Source organism: Helicoverpa armigera, chromosome 16 (assembly GCF_030705265.1).
Source record: "Helicoverpa armigera isolate CAAS_96S chromosome 16, ASM3070526v1, whole genome shotgun sequence".
In the NCBI taxonomy this organism is placed as follows: domain Eukaryota; kingdom Metazoa; phylum Arthropoda; class Insecta; order Lepidoptera; family Noctuidae; genus Helicoverpa; species Helicoverpa armigera.
In genome coordinates this window covers 3,353,807-3,369,856 of record NC_087135.1, presented here as the reverse complement: position 1 = coordinate 3,369,856, position 16,050 = coordinate 3,353,807, and the positions used below count along the sequence as shown (strand labels likewise).

Here is a 16,050-nt window from a genome sequence, read left to right as displayed (position 1 = left end):
CTGAAACGCAATTAGAAACTAAATCCGGAATTTGTGCTGTTTGCGAGTATTCGTGTGTTTAAAGGGTGGCCTTTGTTTTATTGAGGACTGCTTTTGTTTCTGTTCTGTTAGCTTAATTAGGCGTTTCGTAATCTTTTGTGAGCATTTTGTATGGTTCGATTTTGTTGTAGGTACAGATTGGTTCAAGTTTTAGTGCAACATGATGTTTTTATGGATTTTCTATTGAAAAAATGCCTGTGGTAACAGTTACGATGGCATTCAAGTTACATGTGCACTTGTTTAAGGCACTAAATACATGTTAATCATTCGTTTTATGCGATGCATCACAGGACGGGGCCTGACTATATTTCGATTCACTATCATGTAAAATTTAGATGGTCGAATAAATAATTATATCCCTGTCTACAAATTCCAGATTTTTCCATCACAAAAACCCAAGTAGAAAGTTCATAAAAAAGCAAACTTTACCAACACAATTGAATTAAACCGTTTAATTTGCGAAAACAATTACGTGATTCGTGCAAACAACAAATAGGAGAGCTCCATGTATTTTAAATATTCACGTTTTCACATGGCTTATTTTGGCAGCAAATATACTGGAGCCGGGATTTCAACAGCCGTTATATTCGCAAAATAAATATTCGACCGACATCAGGTGCTTGTCAAAGTGTCATCGGCACGCGCATGAAGCGTATCGGCGTATCCGACAATACGCGAGGATACGCAGATACGCTTTTGAGGTGGCGTATCGTTCAATCATATCATACGCGTTTGTATTAATATTTAGAACGCCCTGTTGTTATTTCAAAGGATCCAATTATGCTTGTGATCGTTTGTGGTCGCGGTTTGTTTGTACTACATTGCCTATGTAAGTGTTGTTTGCGTGTTTGACCTATTTATTTGCGTTTAATATACTGTTGCAATTATTCCGGATATTTCTATTTGTGACATTATCATTTTACCTGTGTCAGTTTAGATAATGAATCGAGAATATTTTGTAGGATTTTGACCGCCTGCGTAATAATACCTATGAGTTTTGAGAGATAGGCAAAATAATTTCCTCGTATGATACAGTATAGGTACAAATCTTAAGCTACATACATAAGATAAGTATGTAAACTTGTGATTGTTTAACCTAATGGGCACTATACCTTTAATACCTTTGCCATTCTATACCAAAAAGCTATTACAAGTCCCTTGGAAACTCTCGTAAAGGGTGGTAAACTTCAGTACAGGTAAATTGAAGCAAGCGAGTGATGAGTGCTTTCATCTTATTACAGTCTGCAGTCAGATTACATTATAGCGGAGTAAATGTGTGGCGGGGCGGTTCCTTGTAAGGGTTCATTGCGCTTAAGTATCTTAGTACTGTGTTGTGTGTACGTTATTTTGTTTAAAAGGAGCTAAAAGTAATAATAAAAATATAAATATTAAAATACAATGTCAAAAATATGAACTAAAATAGATTTTGTTTCATAATTTTCGCGTTCGTTCTTTATTTGCACGTCATCGGCGGATTACAATAATTTGATTTCGAATATAGAATGGCGTGTCAATTGTGAATGTACGTTGAGTTCTAAATTCAAATATCATTATATTGTATTTCAAATAGACAATGACGATACTGGATTTAATTGTTATAAGTATTTCAATTGACATTTAACAATTTAAATAAAATCTAGAAAATATTTTTGAAAATAGACATTATAGTGCCCTAAGAGAATTCATTTGAAAATGCAAAGAACATTCCCGTTCTGGACTTTCACATTATGCACGTTCTATTTGCCTGAGCTAAGCCATAAAGCCAACTGTTTGCCTAGGTACAAGTCCACTGGACAAATACACCATCATGGCGTCTAGACGATATTTGTCATATCCCTGTAGCGTGGGTTGTCTATGATTAAGTGACTACGTCAGAAAGACGGATATGAGAAGCATTTGTCAAAAAGTGGCCACCAACCTTCGGGCCAATGTTGGCTCCAAGATTATTATACCGCTAACAATGGTTTTGTGAGTCATCATTATGATTGGCGAGCCCATTGATATAGCTTTCGGAAATTGATGCTGATCGAAAACCTACTTTATTCTTGAGGGCTAAGGTGTTTATTTGAATATTAGATACGGGCAGGAGTTATGTCATATTTTGTATGGATATCTAAGCTGGAATGTTTTATCCTGTATGCACATTTGTACGTATATTTCTGCAAGAAATGAAGACAGATATTACCTGCGTTGCAACGTCATCATGTAATATGTGCTGTAGCGTTATTACAACCATTGTAAAGTCGTATGCACGTGCTGTATTTTCCCTACCATTGTTTTCATTCTCATTTTATACTCCTGAAGCTAAACCGAACAAGTTTTTGCGCTGTAATCGGTAGAACAATTATTATAAAGAAAGAAACTACAGGGTTTAGTTCATGAACAAGTTGCTGCAATAAGTTTAGTTCAAGACTTTACAATACAACAAACACGCTAAACCGCGATTACCGTTTTAAAATGCAGTTCTTCAAAACTCGAACCCCAAACAAAAAGTTTCAGTGACTCCCATTAAAAATAAAATTTACAACTGCAATTAAAATCTGTCGGGGTATTAACCCGTAATCTGTTTATAGGTGATTCATTGTCGTGTCACCAACAGACTGGGGGGTTGGTGATCAATACCAGTTGTCTAGACTGGGGTTATGAATCACCCAGCTGAGGTACCAGGAACTTATAAGTAATGCAGAGCTTACGGGTTTCTGTAATGACTTTGTAGTAAGGGGGGTTGGCTTAGACATTGCAAGTAAGAATAGAGCTCAAAGATTTTTTGTCGTTTAGAATGTTGTTAGACTGTTGTCTAATATTTCCGATGCGATTGCAGATATCCTGATAAAAGGAGGGTGCAAGGAGGATCAATTTTTATTTGTCCCATGTGAACAATATCGCTAGGCGCATTCAGTTGCAGCAAAGCTGTATATTAGAAACTAGCCGTTATTCCGCGGTTTTACCTCCCATGCGTCCCATGGTAACTACTGCCCGTATCGGGATAAAATATAGCCTATGTTAATTGTGGATAATGTAGCTTTCGAATGGTGAAAGAATTTTTAAAAACGGCCTAATCGTTTTTGAGCCTATTCATTACAACCAAACAAACAAACAAAGTTTTCCTCTTTATAATATTAGTATAGATATACAGATATATACAATAAACTAGATATATACAGGTTATATTTCACACCCTCACAGACGTGTTTTTGACTTCAACCCATCAGCTTCTTGAACCTATGTTTTCACATAAACAGATGACACAAAAGCACAAAATAAGCATACATATGTACATACACCTACAAGACTGTAATTACTATAAGTTTACACAGCACGTCTAATCGCTCCATTCGAGGCAATGTTCGCTCGTTAAGCGACGAGCCATCGCTTCTTCGGCGTATTTAGACAGTGTAGTTAATAGCTTTATATCTGTTACAGTTTGTTTAGGTATTACTTATTTAAGTGGTTATGTGTACCTAATATATAAGTGAAATATCAGTGTATTTACAATTATTTATTTTTGTTAATTTCATACTCAGAAAATCTGCTTTGTCGCTAAAGTAATCACAGCTTCTAAGCACTCGATTGGGACTTTGAATTCTATGAATTGAAATAATTATGAGAAAAAATCTTAAAAACTTAAACACATACTATTATGTACAAGTAGCACCTCTTCAAGGAAAACAAATTAATGCAGTTTAGAATTACAGTAGGATACAAAATACCAGCCAGTATGTTCCATGGCATTCCAAATTCAATTTTAACTTCATATAGGTTCTCGTACCTACAACCACTTGAAGTTATAGGTTGTATAAGTAGCTATGAATATAACAGTATCACGGCATTGTACCGATCGTGGTTGAACACACGCCATGCATACCACTTACGTTAGATTGCATCGGGCATAGATTACAGACGTACAGACATACTTGTCCGACTGGCAGCCCCTCGAGACAGGCCAAATATTGAAGCATTGCTCGATTTATTGCAGTAAGGTAGGTACTTGTATAGGGAAATAAATCTCATTCCAAATATAGTTTCACTGTAAAAAAGTCGAATGCTTCATCGCAAACCAACCCAAAATGTCGAAAGCAAACACGACCGAACATCAAATTACAAAAACCAAACAAAAGTCGGTCGCTCAAAAAGTCCTTTGCAATTAAAATTATTGTCACCGTTTATTCGGTGTACAAAAATAATCGAAAAATAAAGCTTCCGATTGGAGCAAACACATTAAAAAGCAATAGATTGCGAGCAATTAGCGCGTTTCGGTGCCATCGAACGGGCGAGGGGAAAATCGAGCAAAACGTCACGATGCAATTTCCGAACGAACCCTCGGCTCCTCGCGCATCGCAATATGATGGCGGGCCCCACTAGTGTTATTGACGATGCCCCGCCAAACGACGAAAAAACTCACACAAAATTACAAATAAGAACACTAAGAGGAATAACCATTTTTCAACTAGACGTGTAACGGATGCGTGAGGTTCGAAGATTTTCGTGTTATTTCTAGACTTGCGCGTGCCAACTTCAGGAATCAATAACTTCAAGGCTTTTGTTCGACCTTAGAAGTTCAAGCTACTATACATCAAGCTACTGTCGGAACGGAACAAATAGGTACCTCATATCTAGAAAGCAAATCTCATACTACTTTCCATTCGATTATTCACAAAAAAGATAACGAAACATTTTGAAATACCAACTCAATACTCGTTACACGTGAACAATATGATAGAAATAAATACTCCGCCATTACATTGCGTGATAAAATTTAATATTCCGTTTCATTTACCGCTCACAATGGCTGTAGATAGTTTAATTCAATAGGTGCATTGTTCTGAATTACGTGAATGCGTCTGGCTTCGACGGGAGCTGCTCGGTAAATGAACAACGCGAGCTATTATAGAATTCTTCGTAGGCTGAAGTAGTGGGTAGGGTAGCGTCGTGCATTGTATTTCTGTATTGTGAAGCTACCTGTCGTATAGAGAAAGCTTTCGCGTGCTTGAATTATTTCATATTACAGTTTTTCGAGTTGATTAAGTTACAAAGTCTCGGAGACTAGAATTGATTGAAGACTGTACCCGAGAGGATATATTAGAGGATATATTAAAGTCTTCAGAGATTGCAAATGAAGGATATTGTTCTTGTAATATCACTGAGTTTGACAAACAAGACGAGAAATGAGTAAAAATATTTGTTAGACATGAGTTTTCCTACAAAAATTTTGCTCGCTCATACATATCGGAAAACTACTTTCCTTAAACGCTGAATTCCATTTCAGTCTGCTCAAATAAACTCGTGTGTACTCCATCCCACATGCAATTGCATACGACCACAGAAAAATGTCGTAGATATTCGTGAACCCATATAACCCGGCTGATTGAAAACAGCAATCACCTACGAGCGGCTGTCGTATTGATTGCATGCTCCTCGATATTACAGGGTTATCGAAAAAAGCTGGCTTCGAACGCAGATGGGAGATTTTAATAGAAGGTTAAGAGGACGGATTTTCTTGTATGATTTCGTTAATTCGTTGAGGATGTTTGGTGTTTACGGCATGTTATATTAACTATTGAGTAGATATTGAATGGAACACAATTCGCTTTAGTGATCCCATTTTCCCATGATCCCAAAAGCGAGCTATTGCACACTTCGAAAGAAACATTATTACAGTTTTCAATGTACTTATATTTTTTTATTCAAATTACTATCTTAATCCATAGAGCCAAAACTCAAGCTCAAAACTATTTACCTGAAAAAGCTTCGTGATTAATTCCATTATCATTTCGTCTTCACAAACAATTACCTTCAAGGCTGCGATTACTCTAGCTTTTGTATATAATAGGTTTTATACAAGAAGGTTCTAGGTAACACGGAAGCTACGTCATCGAGTGGGCGGGGCTTGGGAGAAGGGGCGGGATTAATTATATTATTATTGGAAAGCTTTCTTCTTGTCGTACGTGGCAGAATCCTGGTGGATAGTTTTGCAGCATTTCATGAGAGTGTGATATAATAGTAAGATGGCTGTTTTTTATAGTCCGTTATGTTTTTTTTTTTCAGAATTTATCTGTGTCCTGTGTGTGAAAATATCCCTACTCTACTGAAGTAAATTACAACGAAATATCCCACATTATTTTATTATGACAGTATAGCCTGAAAAAGATCTACAATTTTGAGGAGAACGAGAGAAATTATTTTTCATATTTTGAAATATGGAGACCGCATTTATACGTACACAATCAAACCTAGTAGTGAATTTTCCACGAATAACTGTTTCTACAGAAAACTGCCTCTGATACACTATAAACCCTAATAGCCCTACGTTACAGGCCAAATTCACAGACAGAACCTAGCTAGCATAATTAACATAGCTTATTGCGTACAATTCACTGCCCTGGAAGAGGCATGCCTTCTGCATGGCCGGCCATTGTAACTCAGAATGTATGTAACAATACCCATATACGTAGGTAGCTAGGAGTGATCAGGAGTGTATCAACACAGGTAGAAAGCCATTGGCATGGAAAATCATGGGATCTATCCTTACACGAGTAAGTTGTGTATTGTGTAGCTAGAGAGTTCATTATGTGTTTTATTTTGTGTTGTTATATTTATCATGTATGTTATAGGAGAATAAGTTATTGGGAGAGAATGTGAAAATTATTATCCATGACTTTATTAAGGCCGATGTTAAAATTAATTTTGTCGAAAAAAGAACACAACACGATTTTTGCTTGATATTTTAGTTCTCGTCCAATCATTCTACCGCCCTGAGACGAGCTACTAGTGACTTCGTGATAGTGCAAAGAGACTTTATACAAATTGTAGCTTCCTTGTTAAATTAATATTATACTCTCTCGCAATTAACTATAACATTACCTGACTTATGGCATACCATTAATCTGGATTATAGGTATTAAACTAGAATAATTAACGAGAATCATGAAACTAAATGAACAGAGTACCTACTAGCAGCATAAAATCATGTCTATATTTGGATGTAAAGCTTTGGACCTCTATTGATATACATAGTATTTTAAGCTTGCTTCTAATGAACCAAACTATGATATGGTTTGATTATGCATGCCATTAGAAGATATTCCAATTTCAAATACATAATTTCCAAATGAGACTATTCAAAATAGACTACTTTGGAAACCAGACCTCATATCTGCTACTCTCGTATGTTTGATATATCAAAGTTCTGTTCAGTTTTAGTGACCTGCTTTTTAGTCAATTCCTTAATGCAGTATTTTGACAATCATATGTATCTTAAGAATGTGATCGTTTTTTATTTTAACATTGGACAAATAGAATTTGTTACCTAAAACACTACTAAATGAATTATTGTTATTTCATGAAATGGATTTTCTTTACAACTTAATTCTATATCATTTGAATAACTACGTATCTGACAACATAAACAATATTTTTCTCCTCAAATAGATTCGAAACTTCCAGCAAAGTGAAAAGGGATGTAATTTTCAGTAGTGGAAGTGACCTATGTCGGGGACGTCGCGTATTTCCTGTCAACATGAAGTTTAATTGCTTTTCCGTCGAGTTGTACTTCCTCGCTGTGATGCCGCCCTGGTACTTGGTGCATCGATGTTCACGACTAATTAATATCGATTCTTAATCGGTTAAATGTTTTTGCGATTCGTATTGATTACGCGAGGTTTTTTATCTAAACTAATATTATAAAGAGGAAAACTTTGTTTATTTGGTTGTAATGGATAAACTGAAAAACGACTGGACCGATTTTAAATATTCTTTCACCATTAGAAAGCTATATTATCTGCGAGTAACATAGGCTATATTTTGTCCCGGTGCGGGCAGTAGCTCTCACGGGACGCGGGTGAAACCGCGGGAAAACGGGTAGTCTGCTATAATTTTGTCATTAGTTATTAAACAAAAACTATTATATAATTAAGTCAGGTTCAGAAATGTAAGATTATCAACATACAACTTGTAGGTTTCCCGACGGTAATAATTTGAATGCTTCGAAGACATTTTTTGTAATAGTTGAAACCTATATTAATTATTTATTTCTTGGATCTATGATAAACCTCAATGAAAAAAGGACTCTTTTTTTCTCTTGTTACTTGTGTCAGGTTTAAACACAGTAACAATCTAGTCTACTATTTTCCATCGATTTTCTAACTCCATCGACCCACTCCAAACCCTACAAAAACTCCAATCAATTCCAAAACCATTTTAAAAAGCAAAACCGTACAAAATATCGATTTTCATTGTCAACTTGCATACTGCGGTTGTTATACACAAACCTCTGAATAGGGTGAGCGCCCCAGTTGCGTGCCAACCGATTGACTCACTCACCTGGAACACGCGTCGGCTCCCGGCAATTTATTCAGTTTACATTTTTATGTCCATGTTGAAGAATATTTTCTTTATATAGTTGCTATGTTTTATACAACCTGAAGGCATTGATTTGCATGTTTTTGCGGCGTGTCTGTAGAGTGAATAGTGATTCAGTATTTTTTGTGTCAGATAGCTATTGGTATTCTATTTCTGACATTTTTGAGAGAACTATCATGTATGAATAAACACGATTTCTTCCTTGTAGCTTTTGTAAAATATTGATGATCTCAAACTTTAAGAGACACCTATGTGATGAATAGAATTATAAACATTCAAATTCATATGACACTACATTCCCGATTTCCAATTACATACAGTGCAGCCTAGTAACATTAAACTACACAACACAACTGACCAACACAAACCAAAAGATAAGACAAAGCAATAAAAATAAACCACGAACCCTTAACTAACTCACGGGTGTGGTCATGCGACAGAACGGTTTGACCATGAAACTACGCACCCCCAACCCTTCACTGGTCACGCAATATTCATGTCAGTGAATTCCCAGATACTTAGTCACCACTTCATTGTACATTGTGTCTGCAAATGGAGAAGTAGAAGCAATGTTAATGTTGCTTATTAATTTTGTACATATTGTTTTATTGTAGAAATGAAGTGCATGTGAAGGTCTGTCTGCTTTTTTGACAGATAAGAGGATAAAATGCCTGCATATGACAGACAGTTGATGATGTTTCATATGACAAACTATATGCAAAGCTGCAGGTAGAAGCGACGACAGAACAAAATGTATTGCAATAATTTGCTAAAGGTGTAACAGGAAGTGCAGCGGTGAAAATCCTTCGAGTTTACAACTGAAGTCGATAGAAGACTATTTATTATGTCCGTTTTCACGTTAGCACCGAATATATACAGCGCAAAGCTTTCGAGAGGTTTCAGTGAAAAATGTGCGCGCCGACGGCTATTTATAACTACACTTTCGACCACTTTCCGACAACTGGAGGATTCACCCTGCTCTATTGGCTTTTGAGGTATTTGCATAGATCATGTATTTTCTACAAGTTAGCTAATAAGAGCTAGCTAAAAGTTAACTAGGTATTCTTAAATGATGTTTAAAGACCAATGGTAATGGGTGCAAGACCAAACAAAGCCTATAAATCTTAAAGTCAAACCAACCACATAAATTACAGAAAAAACAGTTTTCAAGAAACAAATCCTATATTATAAAACCCAGTGCACACGACAAAATTTCTACCACATCAGCATACAACCCGCAGAATGTTGCAAGATTCATGCGAGAGGCAAGGTGCGTCAATGCGCATATTGCCGCGGAATTCTAGACCAACGTATTTGAATTATGCTGCACTGCGGCCTGCGATGCACGGTAGTGCTATGGTGAGAACCTTGCTTTATATTGTGAGTATGGGAAAGTTGCGATGGTAGTATTAAGTATAGAAGAAGGAATGAATGATACTTAAACCTGTGATATATCGTATATGTATCAGAACTTGGGAAGAAGCTTAGCTCAAAGCGTTACATTTTGGAAAAACAACTCCACATTTTTTGCCAAACATTTTTTTTGCTTAATTTTATGCAACAATGCCTGTTAATACTGGGAAGTACATCACAGCTTTGCATAATATACCCGTGAAACATTTTCTAATCTCGAATGACAAGGTAAGACAAAAGTAAATAAATAAATAATGATATCTAGAACTAACAGAAAAAACTACACGGGAGTAAAAACCAGCCGTTTCGTGACCAAAGTACGTTAAAACACACTATTAATATTGAAAAAAAGCTTCTATGCATATGTTCGTTGCATGACGCATAAATAATTACTGACCCATATTAAAGTTAATTTCTGTTCAGCTCTATTAGCCTAATTATTGTTTATTATTAGAACTAATGGAGAGATGCAAAACTTCTTTCTTAGTTCTCGGGGAAAACAAAACAGTTCTGAAGTTCTAACTCTCATTGTGGTTCAATTTGGACGAATAACTAGGAAGTATATTCTTTCCTTGTTAAAATTAGTGTTGATTTTGAACATACCTTAAAAACAGTTGTAGTTATGTAAACCAATAACATTTTCAAATGACATGCGGCCTATAGCTTTGTACAGGTAAGTATTTAGTGCACGCGCATACCTTTGAGCAGGAATCCGCTTACCGAGAGCGTACAAAATCTAAATTATTTCGCAATTAGTAGGTACTACAGAAACAACAAAATTATATTGTTGACACGTCCGCCGAGTTAATTTCAGTTGCAACCGGCGAAATGACGCAAATAGTATCCGTATCATGCGAGCTTCCCCATGTCCGGGACGTGTCCGGGACGTGTCCGGATTATATCGTAATAACACTATTTCAGTTCAAAATGGCCGCCGCACAAAATACCAGCCGGACCTAATGAAGGTTTCAGCTTAATTACGTAACTTGTGATCAGCAATGTAGGTATTTTGGTAATTATTCCATTAACTACCAGTTGATGTAACGTTTCGTTAGTTTCGACTGGCGGTTAGTAATTAGAGACGTTATTTAGCAAAAGCTGTTCATTTAGGCTTTTTAGGGCTTTTAATCGTGAGTGTTTTGGAACTTTGTAAAACGTAAAAATAGCTGGCTTTTGCAATCACCTTTGTACGCATAGCACAGAGTTAAGCAAAACGGACCACTAGCACTAGACGTGGCCGTAACATTACTACATGTGGCCGTATCTATGTATATGAGGTACACACAATCATCTGTGTAGGAAACTTGACACTGCAATCAGCAACGGAGTATCTAATACATCAGCTGCCTACCAACTATATCGATGAATTTGTAGATACTGGCCGATAAGACGCTATCAATTTAATTTTAAACTTAGAACACAAACACTCCACCTTAATACTCACATTAAAAACTTTTGATCAAACCTCCATAGTTTAAAGAATAATGTCTGAGTGAAGTTCCACTAAGTTTACTCGTTCTTCACAACTTTTCAACTAATTCAACCAGAAACCGTTTTACGAGTAATCATAAATCGTAGGAAACCAACTTGGAGTGGAATTTCTTTGAGAAATATTACACTCTCCTGTGGAACGATTCTCTTTTATAGTTCGTGAAATTATATTTTTTGAAGTAGATCCATGTAAGAAGAAAAATGATGAAGGATCGAGTCCGTATCGAGTTTAATAAAATATAAGTTCATTTTCTGATACTTAACTTAATACTCTAACTCGAATTTACGAACATCATTTTTAAAACTTAAAAACTGAGAGCTAAATGTACTGTGGTGAGTAACCAGGCTTAAGTGAGTATATTGCTGCTATAAAATCCAATAACAATACTCCATCCTCATCAAAACCTTATCCATACCAATTCGATAACTTACCCGAACCAAATCACGTCCAAAATCAGATCCCAATACATCTAATCTTGCTAAAACAGCTTATTCTAGTCTGCAACCATCTCACATCGCAGGTCAAACGGTATTTACTCGTCTAAGATACCCATTTTGATAAATAAGGCCACTTCCAAAGCTATTATGTAAAATGGCGATCCTTTGGAGTACATTATTTACGAAGTTGAGCCCTTAGTCGTAAGTCCCGATAGACGATCGTTGAATATTTGTCCGACAATTTGTAATGGATCGTCTTGTGTCCCCTTTCTTTGAGGAAATGTAAGCTGAAGAACTTTTTCCAGTATGTGTAAGATTTTTTTTGAGTGCATATGTTTATTTGTGAAAATACTATGTAATGAGTAGGTCTCACCTAGTTATTTTGAAGTTTTTTTTAATAATTAATTTTATCCCTACGTGTCACATAACTTGATAATATGATAGTGGGTCAACATAATGATGAGAGAATTTTCATATCTACCTACGGTACAATAAAATATTATAGGTGCCTATATAAAGATACTTTTGCCTTCATATTTCAACTATTCTCTTTGTATCATTAAAATTATGCTAATCAGGTAGTGGCTGACCTCCCCGAAGACTAGAAACTGAAAAGGCAAAGGAATAGAAACCTAATGAACACCGACCTTCAAGAGTGTCCTTCTAACATAAGCTGATAAGAATATTTTTCTTGGAAAATTCAAATAAGGCTCTAATTCCCTTGCTTCGCGGCCGAGAAACGGGATATTAAATAATGGAATCTTTTCAGTTCTGATCAAATTGCATTATGATAGAAAAGGATTTATTTTCAAATATGATTTAAGCTTCCCTTCGGAGTTTACGGCTCGTGACAGCAGCCTGTGCGTGCAATAATAGTCATGACAGTAAACAAAAGTCATAGTAAGAGAAGATAACATTTCAAACTCTATAGAAACAATTGAAAAAAAATGAAAGTTTTTCAAACCTGTTCTTATTGTCTACCATTAAAAAATATCCTTCACACGAACAAACACCGTTAAAAATTTTATTTTACGTACGATACTTAAATAAACTACAGCAATATTTAAAAGAAAAATTCCAGTGTTTTCATATGAAAATAAGCTCCATTGCTCGGTGGAAAAATGCACCTCCAAAGCTTCCTTTGTTTCAGGTATTCTGAACTACAATATGCCAAAATGCTGTTCTCTATAGTACAAGACCAAGCCACGTACAATTTTTGTAAATTCGTATTCTCTCTACTGCAGGAAAATGCATTCTGAAATATCTGTTGGGCTCTGAAAACGGGCCAAATGGTGTATGATAATGTAGCTCTGCTTTTATTTTTACTAAAAGTTGGTAAAACGATGAAATGGTACGTTAAGAGAAAATCTCTCGCATTTTTATGAGCATTTTTGCACAATGGCTATGAAAATTCTTCGCTGAACAGAAATCTGTTTTGGTACTAAGCCGTTCTATTTCCATACCTCCATATAAAATCCTTAGTTTTCCCAGTATTAGCTTTTTTTTATTGTATCAATTATTTTTTATTTTCTTCGAAGTATTAAAAACCTCCATGCTATGAGCAAACGGCTCAACAGCTCCAAACTAAAGAATACAATTTGAAAAAAGAATCTCTCTTTCCACATAACTGGCACGATGTAGATCCGAGACGTAAAAAGTTTTTATCACAAACGCAGTCCCCAAGGAGGTTGGTGCGAAGTTCAACCTCTTTCCAACTTATACTGAATTTGTTAGAGCCACACATTGTTGCCAACTGTTTGTCTCCAAACCAAACTGTTTTTGTTTTGTTGGTCTTACTTGGCTTAATATCAGTAGGGCCAAAAGTTGTGTTTATTTTATTAAAGGATTCATATTTCTTTACAATTGAAAAGTAAGTTGGATAGTTTTCGTGGTCTGGTCTGTTCAGTTTTATGAACACAATAATGTCTATAAGTATTTAGTGGATAATCAGTTACATTAAGTTAATGCTATAATTCTCACCATTATTTATTTTTCAATCCCAAAAACAACAAATTTTCTATGCTTTCCCTGGCCTCAAACACATGAATAATTTAGGTGTTGGCACAATAATAAAATTGAGTTATAGACCTACATATAAAATAAAGTCTTTTACGTTAGGTACGTAAAGTCTATCGCGCCAAAAATATAAGCAAAAAGCTACTAAAAAGGTTTTCAAATGGCTAGGGACGTGTGAAAGTTTTAGGTTCAACAAAAACTTTTGCCGATTTGTTTAGAGAAATCTAATGGGAGTTTATGTTCATATTTTAGACATAGGTACTCGTAAGGTTTTTTAATATTTTTTGCATATCATTACTTTCATTAAGCAGAAGGAGAAGCCTATAAGTAATTTCCAAATGTGAACTCTGAAAGCCTTAAAACAAACTTTGAAAAGTCTGAATATAATTAAGTAAAAAACAGACCCCTTTAATAAAGTCTAAGTCTGGCACTCGATTGAAAAGGCTTGCCCTTTTATTCTTTAAAACGATGTTCATCACAAAACGGCTGTAATTTTTCCAAACAGTTCGAAGCCGAACCTCAGTAGACTAGAAAATTCTCTGTCACTGGAAAACAATAGGTGGGACCGAACAATGGAACTTGGTTTCTATAAAATATCCCCCTTTTCTTCTTTTTATCGGGACATCGTTAATTAAGATAGGATCCTTTGCACAGATACTCTTTTGAAACTTCAGTATTTTTACGGGGATAAAAACTAGAAGATTTGTTAGAACGGCTATTGAAACTTAGGTCATGTTATTTTTTGTTGGCAATCTTTGTCGTAAGATAAATGGATCGCTGACAAAATGATTGGTTTATGTTACAGAGCCTGTTATCATGCCTGTTTTCTAAGAAACGAATCTATTAATTATACAATCAGATTTACTCAATAATTTTTCAGTCTCATTTAAAAATGTCTGCCTGTTCTTACAACTAAAAAGTCGATTCTTTAAATTGGACTAAAGTAAGGTTGGTAAAATTCAATGTACAAAAGACAATATTTACTTAGAAAAGTTAAGCTATTTGGGTCATAAAATAATGCTCGGCGAGAAATAGAAATAAAACAAGGCTCCGTTGTTCTGCCTTGGCCACCGGCGCCAATTAGCAAAACCAATTAAAACAAACGGGAACGACAGATGCGTTGCTATGGCAACCGAACTTTTTACGTAGGGGAATTTACCATTGATTTTTTACTCTCATGCAGGTAAAGTTTAATTTGTTAAGCGATTTCTGGAGATTAACCGTAGTTTCCAGATAATAATAATAATGTAATTTTTTGTTGGATAAAATTTTGATTTGGACTCATATACTTTTTAGAATAGATATCATATCAATGCTGATACTTAAAAAAAAACAATTAGTATACTTGATGGATGCTGTCTGTTATCATTTCAAGTATGTATATTTTATTTTACTTTGTATTCTCTTCAACCAAAACTGTGTTATAGAAAAGGTAAATAATATGTTCAGTAAAAGTATAAATGAACTTTATATTCCCAAGAGAAAAGAAGCTTTTAAAACTTGGTCGAAACAAAATAAAATTTTATGAAACAAAGAAATTGAGAACAAAATGAAATTGATGGGTCTGCTCTTATTTCTTTATTTTCAGTTTGTTAATATCGTTACTGAAAGATATTGTCACTTTTATATAAAATGCAAATAATATTCGTATATTTATATAAGCCTTTTATATGAATATTAATGAAAAGAAAATACCACATTTCAGATAATTCCGAGGAAAAAAAGTATCAGTTTCTTATTATTACAACAAAATAATGTTAGTTAACTTTGAAAATTAATACCACATGTGTAAATTAAATTAATATTAGCCAACCTTATCAAAACTAATTTGTTTATAGAAACCTCACGCAGTCCTACATAACCACATATACTTAATCATAATATACATGTATATTTAATAGAAACAATACTAAGTACATGCCAGTAATTTAAGTTTGCACATTGAGAAGACCACGAACCACCACAAGTTTTGAATTACCTAGATACAATATAACTGTGACGTCACAAACCACGCCTTTATTAGGTTACATTGTAAGGATAGACCCTGTTGAGACCTGACCCTTTAGCCTGAGTAAAATTAACTAACTAGAGATCATTCCTGTAATAACTTATGTATATATATATATCTACCTATATTCAACGTAAATAAAAATATTCTATTATATTCTAGTCTTGTACGCCCTTTGCGAGAGTCTATAATATCTTGTGCCCTTTTGTGATTTTAAACTAGCGTCCTGGGGGATCTTGTACCCTATCCATATAAAATATAGCCTTTTTTACTTGGTAATAGTGTAG

At 35.0% G+C, this 16,050-nt stretch overlaps 1 protein-coding gene across 4 annotated transcripts in view; it reads right to left on the bottom strand.

Moving 5' to 3' along the window:
- The window catches only part of LOC110384524 (amyloid-beta-like protein), a 121,315-nt gene that overhangs the window by 38,814 nt on the left and 66,451 nt on the right, over window positions 1-16,050 (bottom strand). The window lies entirely within an intron of this gene.